We start from the raw sequence: 23,540 nt of genomic DNA on the forward strand, positions 1-23,540 counted from the left end.
ACAGCAGAAAATGGCCAAATACCACCCAATATGAGTTTTTCTTTAACCAGTATGCCATTCAAAATCCAGAAATTGTCTCCAAATGCCATTATGAAATCCAAAATGGCGACTTCCGGTGTCGAAAACACAGCGGCGAATGACCAAATACCACTCAATATGGGTATTTCCGGAACCGTAATGATATACTGGAGCCACAAATCGACTTCAGACAACATTTTGAATTGTAAGATGGCAACTTCCGGTTTCTTGAAAACAGCCTGAAATGGACGATTCCCATTGAATATTAGTATTTCTGGAACCAGAAAGGTGCACATAAGCTGAAAATTGATCACAGACACAATCTTGAATTTTAAGATGGTGACTTCCGGTGTCCTGCAAACAGCCGGAAATGACCAAATACCATTCAATATGAATGTTTTTGGAACCAGAATTACGCCCAGATGACAGAAATTGATTTCACAGGCAATTTTAAAGTCCAAAATGACGACTTTCGGCTTTTGAAAAACAGTCCAAAGTGACCAAATATTATCCAATATGAGTTTTTCTTTAACCAGTATCCTAAATACCATTTTGAAATCCAAGATGGAGACTAGCGGTTTGTAAAAAACAGCCTAAAATAAACATATACTATCCAATATGAGTATCTCTGGAACCAGAATGATGCAAGGAGCTAACAATTGACCTCAGGCACCATTTTGAATTGCTAAATGGCAACTTATAGGCAACAGTCGGAAATGACCGAATAATACTCAATATGGATATTTCCGTAAACGTGATGATGCATAGAAACCAAACATTGACCCTGGACACTATTTTGAATTTGAAGACGACCGCCGTTAGTTTCTGGAAAACAACCAAAATAACTAAATACCTCCCAATATGGGTATTTCCGGTGTCAGATTGATAAATATAAATAGTACGATACCACATTTAAATTATGTTGAGGCCACATATATCGATCAAAGCAGGTATAGTTTTAAATAGTCTTTGAATTTCTCTTCTTTCCATAGCTTTTGAGCCACATATCAAATTGTTATGAAGTTTGTTATTTGAAAGTTTGAGAGATGACTCGTTCGTATGACACTAGTTATGTTCAAATAAGTAATGTAATCTTTGAAATAATAGACTTTCGTTGTTTTAATAACAATTTAATACATATCGGTTGCTTAAGTTCGATTATAATCAAATGAAATGGGAACGTGTAGAGCAGTCAAAATTTGAAACCACGTGTTCAATCATAATTCATCAGTTAACCCTTAACTAGCCCGCTCATCTGATAATAATAATCAAATCGGTTGTGTAGTTTCTGAGATAATGAAGTTTCGTGATTTTCACAAGTCGGCACATTACAAATGATGTTACAGTTCGATTACAGTAAAATTCAATAGGGTCTTCTGAGGCAGCTAGGCCATTCATTTGACAGTAATTTTGTGGAAATCGGGTCGGCCATCTCTGAGAAAAGTGAGTGAGTCCAAGTAGTCTTCGGAATATGTTCCTTTGCATAGCTGGATTTCACTTTTTTAAACATAACAGACAAAGTAATAGTCCGACTGCAAAACAAATCAATAGGGTCTTATGTGGCAACTAGACCTTCCATTTGACACTGATTTTATAAAAATCGGTACAGCCATCTGTGAGAAACATGAGTGAGATTAAACAGTCTTCAGAACACGTTTCTTTTTATAACTTTTGAACCACAAGTTCAATCTCTATGAAATTCAAAACTTGAGGGTTTTCTAGGTAGCCCGTTCATTTGAGATCAATTTTGTTCAAATCGGTTGTGTAGTTTCTGAGATATTGATGTTTCATGATTTTCACATTTTTAAACATAACCTCTACACTAAAAATCCGATTACAATAAAATTCAATAGGGTTTTCTGGGGCAACAAGACATTTGCAACATTTGCAATTAATTTCATGAAAATCGGTCCAGCCATCTTTGAGAAAAGTGAGTGAGAATAAAAATCTGCACATACCCACACACTCACACACACATACACACACACATACAGAAAATGCTCTGCTCGTCGAGCTGAGTCGAGTGATATATGCCATTCGGCCCTTTGGAGCACTTTTATACTTTCGGTTTTGCAAGTGATTGCTATACCTTTCTAGGAGAAAGGCAAAAAGCATTTTTATTTAGTGTAATTAAACTAATCAAAGATTGTAAATGTTTACATTAGTTGGCGTAAAGTGCCATTCCTCATTCATGAAATGATATTCTAACGTAAACTTTCAACATTAGATATCGGATCTTTCATCATCGCTGCGCGCGTTGCGCTTATTGATGTATCCATATTTTTACCCTTTTAGCATTTCACCGTTACTGGTGAGCCACCAGGTTCTCCTTGCTTATGGTAGCAAAACGTTCTACCATCGGCCATTAAAATAGATGCTTACAAAATATGACCTTGGCCTTTGTTGTGTATATTTTACTTTTTTTTTACTCCATGTCACCTTGACTTTGGAACCGCAGGCTTGACCAACAAACGTCGTTGGGTATTGTTGATACCCGCGAGTGCCCCCCGACTTGGTGAGCGCTGCAACTTTATGTGCTAAAGAGAGGAAAACAAAACAAGACCCTCGCGTAGTTGAATACTGCTACTAGTGCGTGTCTCTCTCACTCAGTTAGTTTGCCCCCCGGTTTGCCGCTTCAATTAGTACGTTGGGCAAGTGAACGAGAATCGCTTGTGTGCACTTTGTCGTGCCGAGAGCTTTATTGCTTGCTGTTTGAAAAGATAAAATCACCCGCACAGCAGCGGCTCAAATTGATTGTTATACGAACTGGCCTTTCGACCCAAGTAGTCTTGATAGAACCAGTAAATCAAAATAATTATGAACCAATGAGGAACCTCGTTGTAATTATGGGGAAAAATCTGACACGATATATTCCACCTAATGTAGTGTCCGAGGTCACTTGTGCTTCTTAATGTGTGTCTTTCCGTCGTTCTCTTCTATCGTCACTAGCTCCTGAATGGCTTATACTTGACTGAATTTTATCGCTCCTTTTGTAAATCCATAAATTTTCCTGAGTTGAACGATATATTACGTGTTCATTGGACAGCCATTCAATTTGAATATTGCATGTCTCGTGAAAAAAAAAAAAAAAAAAAAACAATATATATTCTCCCGTTTGAAATTTCCGCTGCTTCTGATGTACCACGATTATTATTAATAATTATGTGCGATATTATTTAAACCCCAATTTTTTCTTACTATGTGTTTCTGGAGGAATTACACCCGCTTTTTAAGTAAAAAAAAAACCTCAACTCTAGCTTTTGCAATGTGCTGGGTGTCAAAAAGGAAAAGACTCACTCACCCGAGAATCCTTGTAACAGAGCCGGTCATCGTCGTTGACATCTCATCTTTAATTCCCACTATATAACTTCGGCACCTTCTTAACACGGTAATTCACAGTTGTCTGGCTGATTGTTCCAATTTGATTGTTAATAAGTCACTTACTGCCTGTGTTTCTATTTTTTCTTGTGTTTTTTTTAATTGCACAAATTTAAACTGCTTTTATAACTGTCTTCTAATGTACGATCTCACTCACTTCACCGCTGTTTAGCTAATTAATATTAAATCGCAAATTGCGGGTTTTTTTTCATTTTTAATTTTTTTCACACCTCCGTGATCCTTTTCGAGGGGTCACGTGACACTACGACGGTTTATAAGTTCTGTAAATTCTCATAACTTTGATTACTACTTTTTTTAGCTTTTTACTGCATATACACAAACTATCACTCGTTCTTGCTACTGGCCTATCAAACTTAATGGCATAAGTTCTTCTTTACGCTGTCACCAAATAATGTAGGTATATCCTACCAGGGACTTCTTCTTCTAGGTATCCCTGTACGCGCAATTGGCGCGGAATTAATACAACAGATTAGAGCTGATGATAATTAACTTTTATTTTGTACATCACTGCTTAAATATACCCTGCAGGTAACTCAAAGTGAGAGGCTTTCTCCACTCTCTGTTTACCATTTACCTTAAGCTCTTAACTTATAATCTAGTACCGCATGTACGATAGAACGCATGCGAGAGCATCAAAACCGTTGAACCGGCGACTTCTGTTTTTGTTTATAACAATTTGAGTTTACATGACTGTGGCACAGCAGAATGCTGCGCGGAGTTCTATGCCACCTATTGCATAATCTGTTGATACATTCTTACCTAGCATATTGACAGAGCCGTTCGCGGTCTTCTGTCAAGGGAACCAAATGTTTCGCCAACGTTTGCTTAGCAGAACCGTTCGCGGTCTTTCTTCAAGATCTTTCCTGCTTTTTTTACAAATGATCTTGTTTCAGGGGGACAACGACAGACGGTCGTGTCCCGGTTTTACACTACCTGTTTTTCATTTCATTCAACAGAAGGCTTACCTTCTTCCGGACTAAGCTAAAATGTACCGTATGACAAAATCCCGCGTGACGGAACATAAGGTATTTTCTGCGCCGGGTGTGACGTCACATTTATATTAATTTTCACAGGGAGTGAAAACGAGACAAATGGAGATGAAATAAATAACTAACAATAAACATTGCTGTTATGTGTTCATTTTACTCACGTCGAATGACTGATGGATGCACCTATCAACAACTAAATATACCTAAGAAGTGTTCTCACTGTTTTTGAACGTATTGCGAGTTATCTGTTCCATAAATTCACAAATTATCGTTCATTAATCAAGTAGTTGGTGCATTTTTGTATAGAAAACCCCAGAAACATACATACATAAAACATCACTCTACTCATTCATTTATGAATTGTCAAGTATCAAAGTTTAACTAGCTTATAGTACAAGGTCTAAGCTTTAAAAAAAGTATTTGATGATGTGCATCGGTTTGCCCCTTTCTCCCCTATATGCATTTAAAACTGAGAAATTATTTAATGAAAAAACCCTCTAACTTAGTATAGAGCGATTGTAGCAACATGCTGTCTTCGAAAAAAAAATTGTGTTTTTATGTTGGTCATATTTGTCTAGAACATTATATTCTTGAAAAAAACAATATTTTAAAAGTTATGCTAGAAAAACTAGTAGAAATCATAGTCATAGAAATTTAATATCTTCTGTAAAGTTTCATATTTTGAAAAGTTCTACAACTTTGCTAAAGAAATTATTCATGTATCTTCGCTGTATCAAAAGTTATTTTTTTTATTTTTATGATAGTAGGCCATGATCAAAAAATTTTCTTATCAACATTTCCGTTATATTTTTGTGAACAATTCTTTTGAACATTGTCTTTGGCTAACATCAACCGTTTAAGCACAAATGAATTAAGTTCGTCAAATTGCTATGAACGTTGCGATACCATTAAACATCGATACTTAGGATCGATACCTGTAACAAAAGCATGTACTGATATTCCGATTGTATCGAGGCTAATGTATCGATACCGGATTGTATCGTTGTGCGATACCAGTTCATTCAATTAAACCATTTATATAGACCACTTTACGAGACGTTTCTGAACTCAATCTATGAATGAAATTTTGACAGAAAGCTCTGAACCGCTGACATAACGCACGTAAAAGCAACATCATTAACAGCAGAATACATGACACCTGCCAGTTCGTAAAATGGTCTATAAATCTACTGAATCTAGAAACACAAGCTTCTGCAGAAACTTAGTCGAAAGTTGATAACGCTTTTCCTTAATAATTGATCCTGTTTTCGAAAAGAGCCGCTTGCATGGCTCTGTAGATTTCACCTTCGGATCTGCATGACCGTAGAAAAGGATCGTTCCCGTAGGTTAATCTAAATAAATTTCTGTTAAATTGGCATTGCCGATGAGATGGCATGCATGCATACGATGCATCAAAATGGCACAGGAAACAGCGAGTTTTCTGCTTCGTTCGTTCTTCTTTACAGGGTTGTTTTGAGTCTTTTCGATACTGAGAGGTGTGTATCGATATTGATGAAGTATCGCTGGTAAAACATCGATACCAAATATCCGAGTATCGGAAGCAGAAGGATCGATTCTGTATTAGTATCGGTGGTATCGCAACGTCCCTACAAATTGCCTTTTCTGACCACTGTGCATTGGTTTGGGGACTGGTGTAATTCTGGATTTATCATGGAAAAAATCCCAGAAGTCGTTTACACAAAACAAGAAGTGGAAATCACAACTTACGTGAACCTCACTGAGATCAAGATCGATATCTCAATTTTGGACAAAATGATCAGTGTCTCCATGGAGTCATGTCAGAAGTTAAAGGTTCTGGTATCATGTCAGAAGTTAAAGAAAATGGCAAGTATACAACATCAACGAGAAGAAATGGTAGGTTTCGAGTTGTTATTCAAGGAGGGTAAACGTAATAAGCGAAAAATTTCACTGTTAGGCGTACTTGGGAAGGTAGCGAAAACTTTGATAGGTACTTTGGATGAAGACGATGGTCAATATTACGAAGAGCAGTTTAGAAAAATTAAAAACAATGAAGATTTTATTGTCAATAGAGTACAAAAACAATCTTTATTATTGAATTCATTGTTTGAGATTTTTAATAAAACTATTCCTAGTTCGGAAATGTTCGAGAAATTTCAGGACCATTTCAAAGATTTCTCAACATTCGTGTCAAAATATCATCATAATATAAATGATAACATTTATAAAACAAACAGCGAATTAAGTTTTCGAGAATGTTTCTCATTGACTAATTTAATGAATCAAAGAGTTCTAGGGAAAGTTAGACAGATTACCAATCTACTTATAGCAGAACGAGAAAATCCATCCATCTATTCTTAATTCCGTCTGAAGTTTTAATCGAAAAATTACAGAAAATTTCTACAGTTTTGCCAAAAGGATCTAAGTTTCCACTCCCTCTGGACTCCTTAAATATTTTCGAATGTTATCGCATGTCGAAAGGATCGAGGTTTAAATACAAAGAATATATTATTTTTGTCGCTCACATCCCAATAATACACGATATTACCTTTCACGCGTTCAAGCTAACCGCAATTCCCGTTCGTTTAGCTGATAACAAATTCACAATTTTTAAATTTAAAAACGAAATTCTGGTTACTGATAATGAAATGGAAAAGCATACTATTTTACCTAGTACAACAATAAACTTTTGTCAGCATTTGAGAAACATTATGTTGTGCCCACATTTGTTCAGCATGAGTTCGAAACCATCTTGTGAATTGTTACTTTCAAAACATTCTAAAAACTTTGCAACATTATGTAAAAAAAACAATATTTCAGTTGGAAGGAACAGTTTTTATTAAGGTGTTTAAACTAAATTGTTTTTCCGTTTCTCCGATTCCGGAAATAGCACATTTAAATTGTAATAGTAAAAATTATCCGATCACTCTTGCAAATACTTCTATAATTACAATTAATGCAGATTGCAAATTAATGACGGATCATTTATATTTAATACCCGAAATAGAGGCTGTGTCAAATGTAGAGGTGATGCATAAGTGGATGTTAAATTTTACCGAAATTCACATCAATTTCACACAAATGATCAATTCACCCGATTTCAAACTACCTGTTGTAGAAAGTAGAGTAATTTATCCCCATCAAAACAGTAAGTTAGCTACCTTAGGCAAAAGCATTCAACAGCTTGAAGATGAGAAAATAATTCTGAACCAAATAGAAATTAGGGATACAGAGTATAAAATCATGAAAATCGTTTTTGGAATTATTATGCTTCTATTGGTTTTATACATAATTGTTAAAATATATTTCAAGTGCTGTAAGGTAACAAACAACAAACGAAATGTTAAAGAAGTTAATAACATGGAACTTGTTCCTTTTGAACGTTCAACAATAATATTGTAAAACTACACATAAGGAAAAGTAAATATAATAAATTCAATTAATCCGAGAGATAGGCGCAGGGGATAGTAACAGGACCAAGGAGGGTGGAAACGACCAACAATCCAACTATAACATCATCAAAATAAATGCAGTATGGACTGCGTTTTTGCTAATACTTTGTTCGGAAGTCTTAATCTGATCCAAGGAAGAAGAACCAAATCTAATTAACAGGAACCGAAGAAAATTGGTTAACTAGGGAAGCCGATATTCTTAAAAGGTGTTACCCCGCAAACTACAAATCGTTCAGTTTCGTACGGAAATCATCGTAAATATATCTCTCTAAGTCCGCAAAGCCTCATGAGCGGCGAAAGTAACAACGCAAGTCGTTTTCAAATGGGCAGCAATAGCAGCAGCATGATTCAGGATGACTGAATGCTGTTAAATTTAACACGTATTCGAATCATTTTACTACCGTAAAAAGCTCAATGAGTTCTGCATCAAAATAAACAAATATTGGTGCGAATCCCAGAACAACAAACCGCACTATATTAACACCAGTAGATTTCATCTTATGCGTTAATAAATGAAAAGGTATATGACCTGTTGCCGCCAAACCAGAAATATCGTAATGACGAATATGTAATGTGAAGTTATTAACTAAGATCCTTTGTCTCATCCATGCCCAGCCTATTTCAATGCTATGTCAACTATAAATGAGACATTATTCATCAACAAAACATTCAGCGTTCAGCTTGTTATAATAAAACTCTCAAACGGAAGAGATCAAGTCAGCTCCAATATCAGTGGTAGTATTCGGACAGCACTTTCCGCTTCAATGTTATTTGCAGTATCCAGCCATCCAGCCATCTCTAGGGACGTTGCGATACCACCGATACTAATACAGAATCGATCCTTCTGCTTCCGATACTCGGATATTTGGTATCGATGTTTTACCAGCGATACTTCATCAATATCGATACACACCTCTCAGTATCGAAAAGACTCAAAACAACCCTGTAAAGAAGAACGAACGAAGCAGAAAACTCGCTGTTTCCTGTGCCATTTTGATGCATCGTATGCATGCATGCCATCTCATCGGCAATGCCAATTTAACAGAAATTTCTATAGATTAACCTACGGGAACGATCCTTTTCTACGGTCATGCAGATCCGAAGGTGAAATCTACAGAGCCATGCAAGCGGCTCTTTTCAAAAACAGGATCAATTATCAAGGAAAAGCGTAATCGACTTTCGACTAAGTTTCTGCAGAAGCTTGTGTTTCTAGATTCAGTAGATTTATAGACCATTTTACGAACTGACAGGTGTTACGTATTCTGCTGTTAATGATGTTGCTTTTACGTGCGTTATGTCAGCGGTTCAGAGCTTTCTGTCAAAATTTCATTCATAGATTGAGTTCAGAAACGTCTCGTAAAGTGGTCTATATAAATGGTTTAATTGAATGAACTGGTATCGCACAACGATACAATCCGGTATCGATACATTAGCCTCGATACAATCGGAATATCAGTACATGCTTTTGATACAAGTATCGATCCTAAGTATCGATGTTTAATGGTATCGCAACGTCCCTAGCCATCTCTGCGAACTCCAAGAACAAATTCATCATGAATTGTCAGCATGACGTGTACTACGGGACAATAGCATTATCTTCACGCCGAAGTGTTTTCGACAACAGCAACAGCAATATTATACCCCAGGTAGCCTCCGTCTACTTGTCATAGAAACATTATTTAGATTTCCTATGTTAACTAAACAACTAAATTTGGCGATGTGCCACACTTTTTCGTAGGGGATAGTGATGTTGTGGTGCGGATGTTATTATCGTCCGAACATTGTTTATTCAGGATGCAGTCGTGTAAAAGTAGGTCTGCATACATGGCGAGACGTGTTTATGCCCAAGGCAGATAAGCATACGTAGATGAGTAGGTATAGAAATAAGATAGGTTAGCAACAAGGATTTAAGAAGTAAAAGACGGCTGGAAAGTCAGTCGTAGTTCACCAGTACAAGAGAAAAGTGTTCATCTTTTAAAAGAAAAGATAGGGCTCAACATTAACAAAAATCGATTTAGATTGATTCTCAGTCCTAAAAATGGTTCGGAATTACGAAAGGCAAACCGATAGAGCAAGCATCAACGAAAATGAGGTGGGAAGAGTTCCTAACGGAACAATGTCTTTGAGACACGCTTCTGATACCTGTCTGAAAAAAACTAAAAAACGGAAAAATCAGAGAGCTTCTCGTCTAAAAACTCAGATCAACAAGTATTTACGAACGTGGAAGAAACATTTCTAGAGAAATATTTGATCGAAAGTTCCCATATGAATTATGGATTGACGTACCGTATACCAAGGCGACTGGAAAATTGTTTCTCAATGCTCTGGAACAGTTGAATAAAGTTCCAGGGAGCAGCGTAAGTGAACCCATTTGCTGTTATTTGACAATCGCGAATGCCATTGCACTTTGAACCAATCAAATATTGCCGAGAAAATGGCATAGTTCTTGTATCCTTTTCTTCTCATAGCCAGTTTGCTAGGTTTTTATTGTACTAATTAAATTTGAAATAAAAGGATGAGTTTCGAGATTGGTGAAGCAGCTGATCTCAGTCTCTGCTTAGAGTTGCAAAACACAAAATTTTCAATAATCTAGAAAAGTTTTTCAACACTGTCCGAATGTGCCCCAGGACTGTCCGAAATTACCCCACACACGGGGCACATTCGGACAAAAAAGCAATTTTGAAACATTCAAATCGAAATTGCATCAACGCACACTACTAACACGCTTATATGATACTCCGATGTCCAAGTAACAGCCGGGATGAATTCAGATTTTTTTAAAAGTTAACAATAAAATATTGAAAATCAATATAGAAAAAGTGTCCGAAACTGCCCTTTCCTAGGGACGTTGCGATACCACCGATACTAATACAGAATCGATCCTTCTGCTTCCGATACTCGGATATTTGGTGTCGATGTTTTACCAGCGATACTTCATCAATATCGATACACACCTCTCAGTATCGAAAAGACTCAAAACAACCCTGTAAAGAAGAACGAACGAAGCAGAAAACTCGCTGTTTCCTGTGCCATTTTGATGCATCGTATGCATGCATGCCATCTCATCGGCAATGCCAATGTACGATAGAACGCATGCGAGAGCATCAAAACCGTTGAACCGGCGACTTCTGTTTTTGTTTATTACAATTTGAGTTTACATGACTGTGGCACAGCAGAATGCTGCGCGGAGTTCTACGCCACCTATTGCATAATCTGTTGATACATTCTTACCTAGCATATTAACAGAGCCGTTCGCGGTCTTCTGCCAAGGAAACCAAATGTTTCGCCAACGTTTGCTTAGCAGAACCGTTCGCGGTCTTTCTTCAAGATCTTTCCTGCTTTTTTTTACAAATGATCTTGTTTCAGGGGAACAACGACAGACGGTCGTGTCCCGGTTTTACACTACCTGTTTTTCATTCCATTCAACAGAAGGCTTACCTTCTTCCGGACTAAGCTGAAACGTACCGTATGACAAAATCCCGCGTGACGGAACATAAGGTATTTTCTGCGCCGGGTGTGACGTCACATTTATATTAATTTTCACAGGGAGTGAAAACGAGACAAATGGAGATGAAATAAATAATTAACAATAAACATTGCTGTTATGTGTTCATTTTACTCACGTCGAATGACTGATGGATGCACCTATCAACAACTAAATATACCTAAGAAGTGTTCTCACTGTTTTTGAACGTATTGCGAGTTATCTGTTTCATAAATTCACAAATTATCGTTCATTAATCAAGTAGTTGGTGCATTTTTGTATAGAAAACCCCAGAAACATACATACATAAAACATCACTCTACTCATTCATTTATGAATTGTCAAGTAACAAAGTTTAACTAGCTTATAGTACAAGGTCTAAGCTTTCAAAAAAGTATTTGATGATGTGCATCGGTTTGCCTCTTTCTCCCCTGTACGCATTTAAAACTGAGAAATTATTTAATGAAAAAACGCTCTAACTTGGTACAGAGCGATTGTAGCAACATGCTGTCTTCGAAAGAAAACTGTGTTTTTATGTTGGTCATATTTGTCTAGAACATTATATTCTTGAAAAAACAATATTTTAAAAGTTATGCTAGAAAAACTAATAGAAATCATAGTCATAGAAATTTAATATCTTCTGTAAAGTTTCATATTTTGAAAAGTTCTACAATTTTGCTAAAGAAATTATTCATGTATCTTCGTTGTATCGAAAGCTAAATTTTTTATTTTTATGATAGTAGGCCATGATCAAAAAATTTTCTTATCAACATTTCCGTTATATTTTTGTGAACAATTCTTTTGAACATTGTCTTTGGCTAACATCAACCGTTTAGGCACAAATGAATTAAGTTCGTCAAATTGCCTTTTCTGACCACTGTGCATTGGTTTGGGGACTGGTGTATGAGCAGACGTTTTTGGACAATTCCGGATTTATCTTGGAAAAAATCCCAGAAGTCGTTTACACAAAACAAGAAGTGGAAATCACAACTTACGTGAACCTCACTGAGATCAAGATCGATATCTCAATTTTGGACAAAATGATCAGTGTCTCCATGGAGTCATGTCAGAAGTTAAATGTTCTGGTGTCATGTCAGAAGTTGAAGAAAATGGCAAGTATACAACATCAACGAGAAGAAATGGTACGATACGAGTTGTTATTCAAGGAGGGTGAACGTTATAAGCGAAAAATTCCACTGTTAGGCGTACTTGGGAAGGTAACGAAAACTTTGATAGGTACTTTGGATGAAGACGATTGTCAATATTACGAAGAGCAGTTTAGAAAAATTAAAAACAATGAAGATTTTATTGTCAATAGAGTACAAAAACAATCTTTATTATTGAATTCGTTGTTTGAGATTTTTAATAAAACTATTCCTAGTTCGGAAATGTTCGAGAAATTTCAGGACCATTTCAAAGATTTCTCAACATACGTGTCAAAATATCATCATAATATAGATAATAACATTTATAAAACAAACAGCGAACTAAGTTTTCGAGAATGTTTCTCATTGACTAATTTAATGAATCAAAGAGTTCTAGGGAAAGTTAGACAGATTACCAACCTACTTATAGCAGAACGAGAAAATCCATCCATCCATTCTTAATTCAGTCTGAAGTTTTAATCGAAAAATTACAGAAAATTTCTACAGTTTTGCCAACAGGATCTAAGTTTCCACTCCCTCTGGACTCCTTAAATATTTTCGAATGTTATCGCATGTCGAAAGGATCGAGGTTTAAATACAAAGAATATATTATTTTTGTCGCTCACATCCCAATAATACACGATATTACCTTTCACGCGTTCAAGCTAACCGCAATTCCCGTTCGTTTAGCTGATAACAAATTCACAATTTTTAAATTTAAAAACGAAATTCTGGTTTCTGATAATGAAATGGAAAAGCATACTATTTTACCTAGTACAACAATAAACTTTTGTCAGCATTTGAGAAACATTATGTTGTGCCCACATTTGTTCAGCATGAGTTCGAAACCATCTTGTGAATTGTTACTTTCAAAACATTCTAAAAACTTTGCAACATTATGTAAAAAAAAACAATATTTCAGTTGGAAGGAACAGTTTTTATTAAGGTGTTTAAACTAAATTGTTTTTCCGTTTCTCCGATTCCGGAAATAGCACATTTAAATTGTAATAGTAAAAATTATCCGATCACTCTTGCAAATACTTCTATAATTACAATTAATGCAGATTGCAAATTAATGACGGATCATTTATATTTAATACCCGAAATAGAGGCTGTGTCAAATGTAGAGGTGATGCATAAGTGGATGTTAAATTTTACCGAAATTCACATCAATTTCACACAAATGATCAATTCACCCGATTTCAAACTACCTGTTGTAGAAAGTAGAGTAATTTATCCCCATCAAAACAGTAAGTTAGCTACCTTAGGCAAAAGCATTCAACAGCTTGAAGATGAGAAAATAATTCTGAACCAAATAGAAATTAGGGATACAGAGTATAAAATCATGAAAATCGTTTTTGGAATTATTATGCTTCTATTGGTTATATACATAATTGTTAAAATATATTTCAAGTGCTGTAAGGTAACAAACAACAAACGAAATGTTAAAGAAGTTAATAACATGGAACTTGTTCCTTTTGAACGTTCAACAATAATATTGTAAAACTACACATAAGGAAAAGTAAATATAATAAATTCAATTAATCCGAGAGATAGGCGCAGGGGATAGTAACAGGACCAAGGAGGGTGGAAACGACCAACAATCCAACTATAACATCATCAAAATAAATGCAGTATGGACTGCGTTTTTGCTAATACTTTGTTCGGAAGTCTTAATCTGACCCAAGGAAGAAGAACCCAATCTAATTAACAGGAACCGAAGAAAATTGGTTAACTAGGGAAGCTGATATTCTTAAAAGGTGTTACCCCGCAAACTACAAATCGTTCAGTTTCTTACGGAAATCATCGTAAATATATCTCTCTAAGTCCGCAAAGCCTCATGAGCGGCGAAAGTAACAACGCAAACTGTTTTCAATTGGGCAGCAATAGCAGCAGCATGATTCAGGATGACTGAATGCTGAATGCTGAAACCGCACTATATTAACACCAGTAGATTTCACCTTATTCGTTAATTAATAAAAAAGGTATATGACCTGATGCCGCCAAACCAGAAATAACGTAATGACGGATATGTAATGTGAAGTTATTAACTAAGATCCTTTGTCACATCCATGCCCAGCCTATTTCAATGCTATTTCAACTATAAATGGGACATTATTCATCAACAAAACATTCAGCGTTCAGCTTGTTATAATAAAACTCTCAAACGGAAGAGATCAAGTCAGCTCCAATATCAGTGGTAGTCAAGGATGGAAAAAATCGTATCGCATAACAATCATTTGGGTATCATTTCTGAACTTGCTATTCATAAGCTTTCAATCCCAGCAAACCATCGCTATTAAAAGTTACACATTCTCACGCATGCAAGAGACAACTCATAGCAAAGAAATATATGGTAGCTTTCTTTGATGATTTTGTTTCAGTATTGCCTACTTTAGGTGGAGCGAGAAACATGTAGCGAGTGTTTCACGAAAGAATCGTAAACGATTGCAATCGAGCGATCGTAGCGATTCTTTCAAATGTTGGTTGCTTGCAGGCGTAATTCGGCTACTCCACATCGTGCTTTCACCGTGATACACCGCGATGATTCTTAGTGATTTCAAATATCACATGCTAATGCACCATACTACCATTTCCGTAAGCATTGATGATACCTAGTTGCTCCGGTAAGCAAACAGTTGAACGCAATCTAACGTTCATTTGGATTCATAATTTTGTATCACTGGCGATAGTATCTCAAAGCTTCTCGCGATACCGTTGAATCAAGGGAACTTGGATACAATAAATACTATCGTGTTTGAATCATTAAGTCTCCTTCTATGGTATTCGGAATTTTAAAAGCGAAAAACAATCAGCAGCGTTTCTATGGAAAACTTGTACGCGAGTGGAAACAATTGAACGATACCTGATGAATCAAAGAACACATTTGCATGAAATATTGCTAGTGAGTGAAAATTTCCATGCTTGGTGGTAGTATTCGGACAGCACTTTCCGCTTCAATGTTATTTGCAGTATCCAGCCATCCATCCATCTCTGCGAACTCCAAGAACAAATTCATCATGAATTGTCAGCATGACGTGTACTACGGGACAACAGCATTATCTTTACGCCGAAGTGTTTTTCGACAACAGCAACAGCAATACTATACCCCAGGTAGCCTCCGTCTACTTGTCATAGAAACATTATTTAGATTTCCCATGTTAACTAAACAACTAAATTTGGCGATGTGCCACACTTTTTCGTAGGGGATAGTGATGTTGTGGTGCGGATGTTATTATCGTCCGAACATTGTTTATTCAGGATGCAGTCGTGTAAAAGTAGGTCTGCATACATGGCGAGACGTGTTTATGCCCAATCCGTCAGTCCTTTTCTTATCTTCATGCGCAGGCAGATAAGCATACGTAGATGAGTTGGTATAGAAATAAGATAGGTTAGCAATAAGGATTTAAGAAGTAAAAGACGGCTGGAAAGTCAGTCGTAGTTCACCAGTACAAGAGAAAAGTGTTCATCTTTCAAAAGAAAAGAAAGGGCTCAACATGTTGTTTATTAACAAAAATCGATTTAGATTGATTCTCAGTCCTGAAAATGGTTCGGAACTACGAAAGGCAAACCGATAGAGCAAGCATCAACGAAAATGAGCTGGGAAGAGTTCCTAACGGAACAATGTCTTTGAGACACGCTTCTGATACCTGTCTGAAAAAAACTAAAAAACGGAAAAATCAGAGAGCTTCTCGTCTAAAAACTCAGATCAACAAGTATTTGCGAACGTGGAAGAAACATTTCTAAAAAAATATTTGATCGAAAGTTCCCATATGAATTATGGATTGACGTACCGTATACCAAGGCGACTGGAAAATTGTTTCTCAATGCTCTGGAACACTTTAATAAAGTTCTTGAATAAAGTCCAGGAAGCAGCGTAAGTGAACCCATTTGCTGTTGTTTGACAATCACGAATGCCATTGCACTTTGAACCAATCAAATATTGCCGAGAAAATGGCATAGTTCTTGTAGCCTTTTCTTCTCATAGCCAGTTTGCTAGGTTTTTATTGTATTGATTAAATTTGAAATAAAAGGATGAGTTTCGAGATTGGAAGCATCTGATCTCAGTCTCTGCTTAGAGTTGCAAAACACAAAATTTTCAATAATCTAGAAAAGTTTTTCAACACTGTCCGAATGTGCCCCAGGACTGTCCGAAATTACCCCACACACGGGGCACATTCGGACAAAAAAGCAATTTTGAAACATTCAAATCGAAATTGCATTAACGCACACTACTAACACGCTTATATGATACTCCGATGTCCAAGTAACAGCCAGGATGAATTCAGATTTTTTTAAAAGTTAACAAAAAAATATTGAAAATCAAGATAGAAAAAGTGTCCAAAACTGCCCTTTCCTAGGGACGTTGCGATACCACCGATACTAATACAGAATCGATCCTTCTGCTTCCGATACTCGGATATTTGGTATCGATGTTTTACCAGCGATACTTCATCAATATCGATACACACCTCTCAGTATCGAAAAGACTCAAAACAACCCTGTAAAGAAGAACGAACGAAGCAGAAAACTTGCTGTTTCCTGTGCTATTTTGATGCATCGTATGCATGCATGCCATCTCATCGGCAATGCCAATTTAACAGAAATTTCTATAGATTAACCTACGGGAACGATCCTTTTCTACGGTCATGCAGATCCGAAGGGGAAATCTACAGAGCCATGCAAGCGGCTCTTTTCGAAAACAGGATCAATTATTAAGGAAAAGCGTAATCGACTTTCGACTAAGTTTCTGCAGAAGCTTGTGTCTCTAGATTCAGTAGATTTATAGACCATTTTACGAACTGACAGGTGTCACGTATTCTGCTGTTAATGATGTTGCTTTTACGTGCGTTATGTCAGCGGTTCAGAGCTTTCTGTCAAAATTGCATTCATAGATTGAGTTCAGAAACGTCTCGTAAAGTGGTCTATATAAATGGTTTAATTGAATGAACTGGTATCGCACAACGATACAATCCGGTATCGATACATTAGCCTCGATACAATCGGAATATCAGTACATGCTTTTGATACAGGTATCGATCCTAAGTATCGATGTTTAATGGTATCGCAACGTCCCTAGCTATGTCATTGGCCTGCTTCAGGTCACTGACTGTGACACGGAGCTTGTTTGGCCTTACTTTGGGAATTTCAGTAACATTCTTGTAGTGTGACGTCAGATCATTCGCAATTTGTAAGATGTTGAGCGATTTTGATTTTAATCCTGCTTTTGGCCGAAAGTAGACTAAAAAAGAACTGCGCCCCGCTCCGTCTGGATAAAGCCTGGGGCGCGGGGGACTGAAGATTGAACAAGGGAGGGGGTAACAGAAGGGTCAGGGTCAGGGGAGTTCGGAGATGGTGGCGCGGGAGGCGAGGGATCTACATCCATCGCGCTAAATCTAGCGCACTAGCGCCGACAAGAACACGTACCTCTCTACTTCTTCCTTCCAGCAGTGGTTGTCCGATCCTTCGAAGCTGCAGCCGTTACAGCCAGCAGCACCAATACAGCCACCAGCAGCGAGCCGGGTGTGAGATCACTCTACACAGCGACACAACGCAACTGGCAACTGTTGGCCTTGAACACGAATTATCTATTCACTGTTCACAGGTCAAAACTGCAGCCGGTATTTTTTAATTAATACAGCCAATGTAGCGAGCCGGGTACAAAATCGTAGCAACACAACCCACTATCTAGTTTGGCCTTGAGCGCGAATTATATACTCTTTTGTTTTGCTATTTGTACACACAGACCGGAGTGTAATGGAACGACCACTTTGCACGTCCGTTTCTGCCGAGTATTCGACGCGGAATGAAACCGCACTAGTAGACTAGTTTAGTTGGTAGATTATTATAAAATAAGTTTACAGTCTGTGCGATATTTTTGTCGAAGATGGTTATGTTAAATAAATAAATAAATAAATAAATTCATATATTTTATTTATATATTAATCATTAATTATTGTTCAAAGCGCTCTAATGGCTCAGCAAATAAAAATTCACTGTTAGATAAAAACCTAAATTAATCCACCTAGCGGTCAGACCCAGCCTTTCTCATTCAAACTCATTATTTGTAAAAATAGATTTGCATGAACGCTTCAATCCAATAAATGTATATTAACTCTTTAGGTTCTAAAAAATTGATGTTGTAATGTATACATATAAAAATGCAGTCCGATCTGTCTGTCTGTCTGATCCATATAAACTCGGAAACTACCGAACCGATCGACGTGAAAATTTGTACGTAGGGGTTTTTGGTGCCGATGAAGGTTCTTATGACAGTTTGAGATTCCTCCCTCTTCTGGAAGGGATGGGTCCCATACAAATGAAACATAAATTTCTGCACAACTCAAGAACAAACCAAGCAAAAGAAACCGAATTTGGCATGTGGATGTTTGAAGGGATAACAAATATGTCCATATTAGTTGGACGCCTCTTCCTTTTCTGGAAGGGAGGGGTTCCAAACTAATGAAACTCAAATTTCTGCACATCTCGAAGACTAATCAACTAAAGGGAACCAAATTTGGCAGGTGAATGTTTTTAGAGGTAACAAATATATAATGATTTGACACCCCTACCTTTCCTATAAGGGAGGGGTCCCATACAAATGAAACACAAATTTCGCATATCTCAAGAACCAATCAAGAAAAAACCGCCAAATTTGGTATGTGAATGTTTTTGGAGGTAACAAATATGTCCATAAAAGTTCGACGCCCCTCCCTCTTCTGGAAGCACATGTTTCTGCACAAATTTCTGTACATCTCGCGAAATAATCGACTAAATGGAACCATATTTGGTAGGTGAATGTTTTCAGTGGTAACTAATATGTTCCATAATCGACCTCAGGCAACATTTTGGATTGTAAGATTGCAACATCCGGTTTCTGGAAAACAGCCAAAAATGACCAATTTCCACCCAATATAATAATATCCGGAGCTAGAATGATACACAGGAGATTCTAAGATGGTGACTTACGGTTTCTGAAAAACAGCTGAAAATGACCAAATACCACCCAATATGAGTGTTTTTTTTAACCAGTATGACGTTCAAAATCCAGAAATTGTCTCCAAATGCCATTAAGAAATCCAAAATGGCGACTTCCAAATACCACCCAATATGGATATTTCCGGAATCGTAAGATGCACTGGAGCCACAAATCGACTTTAGACAACATTTTGAATTGTAAAATGGCAACTTCCGGTTTCTGGAAAACAGCCAAAAATGCCAGATATCCGTCTAACATAAATATCTCCGGATCTGGAATGATACACAGCAGCTGAAATCAATCACAGACCCTATTTTAGATTCTAGGTAAGCGACTTCCGGTTCTTGGGAAACAGCCGAAAATAACCAAATACCATCCAATATGAGTATCTCTGGAACCAGAATGATGCAATGAGCTAACAATTGACCTCAGGCACCATTTTGAATTGCTAAATGGCAACTTCTAAGAAACAGTCGAAAAAGACCGAAAAATACTCAACATGGATATTTCCGTTATCGAGATGATGCATGGAAAGCAAACATTGACCCTGGACACCATTTTGAATTTAAAGACGACCACTTTTGGTTTCTGGAAAACATCCAAAATAACTAAATACCTCCCAATAAGGGTATTTCCGGTGTCAGATTGATGCCAGAAAATCTGCTGAAAATGACCGAATAACACCCAATATGAATATATTCAGAATTTAGGCGATGTACCGAAGCCAAAAGTCAAGGATGTTGTCATTTGAACAAAAACAATCATTTCAAACGATTTGTTATTTGACTTTGATCATATCATATGGCCGATTCGTCGTGCATTTGCAGATTTCAAACACATCGCAAGAAATCAATAAATTCGGAACGTTCAAATTGTACGACACCACCTTTAAATTATGTTGAGGCCGCATATCTCGATCAAAGCAGGTATAGTTTTAGTCTTTAAATTTCTTTTCTCTCGATAACTTCTGAGCCACATATCTAATCGTTGTTTAGATGAAGAAAAAAAATTATTATGAAGTTTGTTATTTGTATGTTTGAGAGATGACTCGTACGTATGACACTAGTTATGTAAATAAGTCATGTAATCTTTGAGATAATAGACTTTCGTTGTTTTATTAAAAATTTAATACATAACGGTTGCTTAATCAAATCAAATCTAATCAAATGAAGTGGAAACGTATAGAGCAGTCAAAATTTGAAACCACGTGTTCTATCATAATACATCAGTTAACCCTTAACTATCCCGCTCATCTGATAATAATATTGATCAGATCGGTTGTGTAGTTTCTGAGATAATGAAGTTTCGTGATTTTCACATTTCGGTACATTGCAGACGAAGTAACAGCTCGATTACAGTAAAATTCAATAGAGTGTTGTGAGGCAGCTAGACTTATCATTTGACACTAATTTTGTGGAAATCGGATCAGCCATCTCTGAGAAAAGTGAGTGAGTTCAAGTAGTCTTCGGAATATGTTCCTCTTCATAGCTGGATTTCACATTTTTGAACATAAAATGCAAAGAAATAGTCCGATTGCAAACAAATCAAAAGGGTCTTCAGGACAACTAGACCTTCCATTTGACACTGATTTTATGAGAATCGGTCCAGCCATCTCCGAGAAACATGAGTGAGATTAAACAGTCTTCAGAACACGTTTCTTTTGATTATTTTTGAACCACAAGTTCAATCTTTATAAAATTCAAAATTTAAAGGTTTTTCAGGTAGCCCATTCATATAGAATCAATTTTGTTCAAATCGGTTGAGTGGTTTTAGAGGTAATGATGTTTCGTGATTTTTACCTTTCATTTGCAATTAATTTCAGGAAAATCGGTCCAGCCATCTCTGAGAAAAGTGAGTGAGAATAAAAATCTGCACATACACTCACACACACACACACACACAATGGAATGGTCCAACTCCACGAAAGGTAGATGGACGCACCGACTTATTCCGGTGGTATCCGGGTGGGTCGGGAAACGCCATGGAGAAGTCAACTTCCACCTGACACAGATTCTGTCGGGTCATGGTTACTTCAGGCAGTACCTATACAGGTTCGGGCATGCGGAGTCCCCCATGTGCCCCGAGTGCCTGGATGCGGAAGAGACTGCTGAGCATGTCTTCTTCGTATGTCCTCGTTTTGCGCGTGCGCGAAGCGACATGATGGTTATGAGCGGGCCAGACACTACTCCGGACAACCTAGTTCATAGGACTCGAACATCTGGAGGGCGGTTTGTGCAGCCGCCTCTCAAATAGTCCTAGAGTTGCAAAGCAGGCGACAGGTTGACCACCAACACGCCAGTGTTAGCTAACGGCCAGTCTCCAGGTTAGTTAGCTAATTAGCTAAGAGACTTATAGAGGCAGGAGTTTGCTTTAAGCATAAAAGCCGCTCCCCGAAGCAATACTTAGCGGTCGTCCCGGGGAGTATTATGGGCTGGAGACAGGAGGGGTTTTAGTGGGTTCGGTCACTGATTCAAACCAACCCCACACTCCCTGAGGTTGGTCACCTTGGGTTTGGTTGCAAATTTCCCCTCCACCTGAAAAAAAAAACACACACACATACAGAAAATGCTCAGCTCATCGAGCTGAGTCGAGTGATATATGCCATTCGGCCCTTAAGAGCACTTTTATATCTTCGGTTTTGCAAGTGATTGCTATACCTTTCGAGGAGAAAGGCAAGGCAAAAATGTAGAAAAATATCGTAGTCCTACAACATGCGGTCGTGTCTTTGATACCACCCTCCTACTTCTTTTTAGCGAAATGTACACACTCAAAATAATTTTCACGTCATAATTACCGGAAAAGTTATGTGAATATTTTCCACTGTCATTTTCACGTAGATTCTAAGTGATGGTCATTTGAGCTCATCATGATTTGGTGAAATGATTTATCCTATGAATCTTAAACAGTAGACATAAGCATTTTATGTGACTTTCACGTAGAATTCAACTACCGGTAAAATGGAAAGCATTTGATTATCTGCTAGCTACTACGATTGATACAACGTAAAATATCCAAATTTTGTTTCCCCAATTCTTAAGAGACGGCAAATAGTTTTTAGAAATTATAGAAATATGTTGCTTGATAAATCGCACGGCCATGCAAATCACCGATTCGTAAATGAAACGACATAAAAACGGTCAAGTATTACGACTTTTGCCGGCGATAACTATTGTAAGCTGCAACTGTTTATGTATAGGAAACTCTTCGACCTTTGAACTAAATCTGTGTGAAACCTGTAAGCTCAAGGCTCGATGTCAAATTCGTACGGTTTTTCGAAAGCTCACTTATTGGCAAGCCGTCGAGAAATTCTATTTTGTCGGAGACTGAGTTAGACAACAGCTTCGCCATTTTGATTTCTGTGTATTTTCACATAAAGAGTCCACGCGATACTTCTTCTATGACATTCTGTTTGACGTTGCCAAGTTCAAGTAGATACTACGTGATAAAACATCGTATGCATATGTTTTTCACGTAGATGTTATGTTTGTCACATAAATCATGCAAAATGACAGAAAATGAATAAGTACAGGAAATTTCACGTAACAATAATGTGAAAAATATTTTGAGTGTAACTTGTGCTTAGCTACTCCATTAATGGGGCATTTTTCCTAACGGAAACTGAGCAAAACGAAAATATAACTGTGGCTATTGCCACCAAAATAAACACTAAATGAATATAATTTTACTTACCAGTAGCGCATATTATTTACGGCACATCCAAAAACCCAGTTTTCCGAAATCATATTTGTTACTTCGCATGTTAAGTGCTGAAAAAAAAGCCGTGACGAAATCAAATAATTAGTGCAATCATTAAGTATGGTATGGAACATTGAAATAATAAAACATGTTACTTTATTAAATAAGCATATTTTCCTTCGAGTTAGTTAGTTTACTCATACTAACATGTATCCTCAATTAAAGAATTTTATAATAGGTGTCAAAGAAATGATCATGTTGAATTATTCAAACAGGACTACACGACACAGGAAAAATGTGTAACGTCGCGAATAGTAGGGAAACGATGAGAAATCCACCAGAAGTCAAAGGTTTCCAACTGTTGCTCCGCGGCGTCCCAGATCTTTTGCTAGGTGGATC

General features: G+C 37.1%; 1 protein-coding gene across 1 annotated transcript in view; it reads right to left on the bottom strand.

Annotated features, from left to right (window-relative positions):
- The window catches only part of LOC129718972 (probable serine/threonine-protein kinase dyrk1), a 148,373-nt gene extending 125,157 nt beyond the window's left edge, over positions 1-23,216 (bottom strand). The window contains exon 1 of the mRNA XM_055670259.1: positions 23,136-23,216. The gene's annotated coding sequence lies outside the window, so the exon portion shown is untranslated. The remainder of the gene's footprint in view (positions 1-23,135) is intronic.
- Between the last annotated feature and the right edge of the window lie 324 nt (positions 23,217-23,540).

The sequence above is a fragment of the Wyeomyia smithii genome, chromosome 1 (assembly GCF_029784165.1).
Source record: "Wyeomyia smithii strain HCP4-BCI-WySm-NY-G18 chromosome 1, ASM2978416v1, whole genome shotgun sequence".
NCBI lineage: Eukaryota > Metazoa > Arthropoda > Insecta > Diptera > Culicidae > Wyeomyia > Wyeomyia smithii.